The sequence below is a fragment of the Oncorhynchus kisutch genome, linkage group LG22, assembly GCF_002021735.2.
Source record: "Oncorhynchus kisutch isolate 150728-3 linkage group LG22, Okis_V2, whole genome shotgun sequence".
In the NCBI taxonomy this organism is placed as follows: Eukaryota; Metazoa; Chordata; class Actinopteri; order Salmoniformes; family Salmonidae; genus Oncorhynchus; species Oncorhynchus kisutch.
Window position 1 is genome coordinate 7,906,482 of NC_034195.2, and position 6,456 is coordinate 7,912,937.

Genomic DNA, 6,456 nt, shown 5'->3' on the forward strand with positions numbered 1-6,456 from the left:
TGGAGTAAACAATTAACAAGTCAATAACACAGTAGAAACCAAAGGGGGAGTCTATATACAAATGTGTGCAAAAGGCATGAGGAGGTAGGCAAATAATTACAATTTTGCAGATTAACACTGGAGTGATGAATGATCAGATGGTCATGTACAGGTAGAGATATTGGTGTGCAAAAGAGCAGAAAAGTAAATAAATAAAAACAGTATGGGGATGAGGTAGGTGAAAAAGGGTGGGCTATTTACCAATAGACTATGTACAGCTGCAGCGATCGGTTAGCTGCTCAGATAGCTGATGTTTGAAGTTGGTGAGGGAGATAAAAGTCTCCAACTTCAGCGATTTTTGCAATTCGTTCCAGTCACAGGCAGCAGAGTACTGGAACGAAAGGCGGCCAAATGAGGTGTTGATCAGTGAGATACACCTGCTGGAGCGCGTGCTACGGATGGGTGTTGCCATCGTGACCAGTGAGCTGAGATAAGGCGGAGCTTTACCTAGCATGGACTTGTAGATGACCTGGAGCCAGTGGGTCTGGCGACGAATATGTAGCGAGGGCCAGCCGACTAGAGCATACAAGTCGCAGTGGTGGGTGGTATAAGGTGCTTTAGTGACGAAACGGATGGCACTGTGATAGACTGCATCCAGTTTGCTGAGTAGAGTGTTGGAAGCCATTTTGTAGATGACATCGCCGAAGTCGAGGATCGGTAGGATAGTCAGTTTTACTAGGGTAAGCTTGGCGGCGTGAGTGATTAGAGCAAGCAGGCTGGCTGTAGACATTTGCATATTATATCATATTAAGAAATACTACTAGGTGTTTTATATCACTTGCACCTCTGGTGATTACAGGGCAAAACAGATCAAATGGACATGAAAAGGTTTAAGACCCGCTTACCACTCTGATCTAATAGGAAACTACTACCACATATCACCTAACAAAGACTTCTAAATTGACTGTCACTACACTGCAAAACAGATAAAAAAGGACATGGCTAGCCACTCAACCATTAAATGTTTGATCTGTTCTCTATTTACAGTTGAAGTCAGAAGATTACATACACTTACGTTGGAGTCATTAAAACTCGTTTTTCAACCACTCCACAAATTTCTTGTTAACAAACTATCGTTTTTGCAAGTCGTTTAGGACATCTACTTTGTGCATGACACAAGTCATTTTTCCAACAATTGTTTACAGACTATTTCACTTATAATTTACTATATCACAATTCCAGTGGGTCAGAAGTGTGCATACACTAAGTTGACAGTGCCTTTAAACAGCTTGGCAAATTCCAGAAAATGATGTCATGGCTTTAGAAGCTAATGAACATAATTTGAGACAATTGGAGGTGTACCTGTGGATGTATTTCAAGGCCTACCTTCAAACGCAGTGCCTCTTTGCTTGACATCATGGGAAAATCAACAGAAATCGGTCAAGACTTCAGAAAAGAAATTGTAGACCTCCACAAGTCTGGTTCATCCTTGGGAGCAATATCCAAATGCCTGAAGGTACCACGTTCATCTGTACAAACAACAGTACGCAAGTATAAACACCATGGGACCGCGCAGCCGTCATACAGCTCAGGAAGGAGACGCGTTCTGTCTCCTAGAGATGAATGTACTTTGGTAAAGTGCAAATCAATCCCAGAACAACATCAAAGGACCTTGTGAAGATGCTGGAGGAAACAGGTACAAAAGTATCTATATCCACAGTAAAACGAGTCTTATATCGACATAACCTGATAGGCCGCTCAGCAAGAAAGTAGCCACTGCTCCACAACCGCCATAAAAAAGCCAGACTACTGTCACGCCCTGGCCTTAGTATTTTGTGTTTTCTTTATTATTTTGGTCAGGCCAGGGTGTGACATGGGTGATTTATGTGTCTTGTCTTGTCTAGGGGTTTATTAGATTTATGGGGTTGTGTGTAGTATAGTAGTCTAGGAAAGTCTATGGTTGCCTGGAGTGGTTCTCAATCAGAGGCAGGTGTTTATCGTTGTCTCTGATTGGGAACCATATTTAGGCAGCCATATTCTTTAGGTATTTCGTGGGTGATTGTTCCTGCCTCTGTGTTTGTTGCACCAGATAGGGCTGTTTCGGTTTTTCACGTTTCTTGTTTTGTATATTGTTTTGTATGTTGTTCGTATTTTCATCTTTATTAAAGATGTTTATAAATAACCATTCTGCATTTTGGTCCTCCTCTCTTTCGACAGAAGAAAACCATAACAACTATGGTTTGCAACTGCACATGGGGAAAAAATATCATATTTCTTGGAGAAATGTCCTCTGATCTGATTAAACAAAAATAGAACTGTTTGGCCATAATGACCATCGTTATGCTTGGAGGAAAAAGGGGGAGGCTTGTAAGCCGAAGAACACCATCCCACCTGTGAAGCACGGGTGTGGCAGCATCATGTTGTGGGGGGGGGGGTGCTTTGCTGCAGGAGGGACTGGTGCACTTCACTAAATAGATGGCATGATGAGGAGGACAATTATGTGAATATATTGAAGCAACATCTCATGACATCCGTCAGGAAGTTAAAACTTGGTCGCAAATGGGTCTTCCAAATGGACAATGACTCCAACCATACTTCCGAAGATGTGGCAAAATGGCTTAAGGACAACAAAGTCAATATATTGGAGTGGCCATCACAAAGCCCTGACCTCAATCTTATAGAAAATGTGTGGGTAGAACTGAAAAAGCGTGTGCGAGCAAGGAGGCCTACAAACCTGACTCCAGCAGACTTACACCAGCTCTGTCAAGAGGAATGGGCCAAAATTCACCCAACTTATTGTGGGAAGCTTGTGGAAGGCTACCCGAAACGTTTGACACAAGTTATGCAATGCTACCAAATACTAATTGAGTGTATGTAAACTTCTGACCCACTGGGAATGTGATGAAAGTAATAAAAGCTTGAAATAAATCACTCTCTTCTATTATTCTGAAATGTCACATTGTTAAAATAAAGTGGTGATCCTAACTGACCTAGGACAGGGAATTTTTACTAGGATTAAATGTCAGGAAATGTGAAAAACTGAGTTTAAATGTATTTGGCTGAGGCGTATGTAAACTTCCAACTTCAACTGTAAATGTAAATGTTAGGGAACCACTACCACATATCAGTTAAGTTCATAAAGCAATCTCACTAACAGATGCAACAAATATAGCCTCTTACAAGACATGCCTCAAAATATGCTAATGAGTGAGAAACAACAATACCATGCACATACTAGTGTTCAAAAGGTTTTTGGAACTCCAAAATGCGGTATGGTACTGTATTCTGAATTACAGTAAATTACTGGCAGCTAGTTGCCAGTAGGTTGCTGTAGAGTTTCAGGACAAGTTTTGTAGAATTCCTAAAATACAGTACATTACCGTATTCTGTGGGCATTCTTACTCACGGGTGCAACAAATATGGTCTCTTACAATAAGGAGTATTGGTGTCTCTGAGGGATCTTTGGCCTGTTTTGCTAACTACCTCTCTCAATGTGTGCAGTGTATAAAGTCAGAAAATCTGCTTTCTCAACCACTGCCTGTCACCAAGGGAGTACCCCAAGGCATATTCCTAGGCCCCACGCTCTTATCAATTTACATCAACAACATAGCTCAGGCAGTAGGAAACTCTGCATCATTTGCATATAAATGAATGAGTCTTAGACTCAGCTGGCCCCTCCCCAGATTTTGTGCTAAATGCTCTACAACAAAGCTTTCTTAGTGTCCAACATGCTTTCTCCACCCTTAACATTGTACCTCATACAAGTACTTGGGAGTATGGCTAGACTGTGCACTGTCCTTCTCTCAGCACATATCAAAGCTGCAGGCTAAAGTTAGAGGAAACCAAGTCTTGATTTATCTAAATCACTCCTCTTTCGCCCCAGCTGCCAAACTAACCCTGACTCAGATGACCATCCTACCCATGCTAGATTACGTAGACATAATTTATAGATTGGCAGGTAAGGGTGCTCTCGAGCGGCTAGACGTTCTTTACCATTCGGCCATCAGATTTGCCACCAATGCTCCTTATAGGACACATCACTGCACTCTATACTCCTCTGTAAACTGGTCATCTCTGTATACCCATTGCAAGATCCACTGGTTGATGCTTATTTATAAAACCCTCTTAGGCCTCACTCCCCCCTATCTGAGATATCTACTGCAGCCATCAGCCTCCACATACAACACCCGTTCTGCCAGCACACACACCCCTGGGCCGCTCCTCTTTTCAGTTCGCTGCAGCTAGTGACTGGAACGAGCTGCAATAAACACAAAGACTTAATAATGGACACTACATGTAGGTATGGTTAAAGTGACTATGCATATATGATGAATAGAGAGTAGCAGGAGTGTAAAAAGAGGGGTTGGCGGGTGGTGGGACACAATGCAGATAGCACGGTGAGCCAATGTACGGGAGCACTGGTTGGTCGGGCCAATTGAGGTAGTATGTACATGACTGTATAGTTAAAGTGACTATGCATATAAGATAAGCAGAGAGTAGCAGCAGTGTAAAAGAGGGGTTGTGTGGGGGGGGCACACAATGCAAATAGTCCGGGTAACCATTTGGTTACCTGTTCAGGAGTCTTATGGCTTGGGGGTAAAAACTGTTGAGAAGCCTTTTTGTCCTAGACTTGGCACTCTGGTACTGCTTGCCATGGTAGTAGAGAGAACGGTCTATGACAGGAGTGGCTGGGGTCTTTGACAATTTTTAGGGCCTTCCTCTGACACCACCTGGTGTAGAGGTCCTGGATGGCATGCAGCTTTGCCCCAGTGGTGTACTGGGCCGTACGCACTACCCTCTGAAGTGCCTTGCGGTCGGAGGCCAAAGAATTGCCGTACCAGGCAGTGATGCAACTGGTCAGGATGAATCTCAATGTTGCAGCTGTAGAACATTTTGAGGATCTCAGGACCCATGCCAAATCTTTTTAGTTTCCTGAGGGGGAATAGGCTTTGTCGTTTCCTCTTCATGACTATCTTGGTGTGTTTGGACCATTCTAGTTTGTTGGTGATGTGGACACCAAGGAACTTGAAGCTCTCAACCTGCTCCACTACAGCCCCATCAATGAGAATGGGGGTGTGCTCGGTGCTCCTTGCAGAGGGAGGTGTTTATTCCCAGGTTCCTTAGCTTAGTGATGAGCTTTGAGGGTACTATGGTGTTGAACGCTGAGCTGTAGTTAATGAATAGCATTCTCACATAGGTGTTCCTTTTGTCCAGGTGGGAAAGGGCAGTGTGGAGTGCAATAGAGATTGCATCATCTGTGGATCTGTTTGGGCGGTATGCAAATTGGAGTGGGTCTAGAGTTACTGGGATAATGGTGTTGATGTGAGCCATTACCAGCCTTTCAAACCACTTCATGGCTACGGACGTGAGTGCTACGGGTCTGTAGTCATTTAGGCAGGTTGCCTTTGTGTTCTTGGGCACAGAGACTATGGTGGTCTGCTTGAAACATGTTGGTATTACAGACTCAATCAGGGACATGTTGAAAATGCCAGTGAAGACACCTGCCAGTTGGTCAGCTAATGCCCGGAGCACACGTCCTGGTAATCCATCTGGCCCTGTCGCCTTGTGTATGTTGACCTGTTTAAAGGTCTTACTCACGTCGTGATCACACAGTCACATAAAAGTTATTTAGCTTGTCTGGTAGGCTCGTGTCACTGGGCAGCTCGCGGCTGTGCTTCCCTTTGTCGTCTGTAATAGTTTGCAAGCCCTGCCACATAAGACGAGCGCCAGAGCCGGTGTAGTATGATTCAATCTTGACTCTTTGCCTGTTTGATGGTTCATAGCAGGATTTCTTGTAAGCTTGAAAGCGGCAGTTCTACCCTTTAGTGCGGATGTTGCCTGTAATCCATGGCTTCTGGTTGGGGTATGTACATACAGTCACTGTGGGGACGACGTCCTCAATGCACTTATTGATAAAGCCAGTGACTGATGTGGTGTATTCCTCAATGTCATCGGAAGAATCCCGGAACATGTTCCAGTCTGTGATAGCAAAACAGTCCTGTAGTTTAGCATCTGCTTCATCTGACCACTTTTTTATACACCGAGTCACGGGTGCTTCCTGCTTTAATTTTTGCTTGTAAGCAGGAATCAGGAGAATAGAGTTGTGGTCGGATTTACCAAATGGAGGGTGAGGGAGAGCTTTGTACGCATCTGGCTGGAGGGGGGGGGGGGTGGACCTGGCTGGAGGGGAGGTGGACCACATAAGCTCATGTAACTAGGGTGACCACATTCAAAATATCCAAATGCGAGACAACAGGATGATTTTGCAGGACATTCACAGGACAGTATAGTCTACATGAATACAAATATTTGGCAGCATTTGCATATGCATTTAGATTTTCTTGCATTACTGTTTTGTGAGCAAATTAGAGCAGATGGTGTTAACAAAGCAATATAACATTCCTGTATTTTGTTTCAATTCAAGCGCATTCTGCCTAGTGCTGCGTTGTTGAGTTTTGGCAGCATGATAATTTTTTG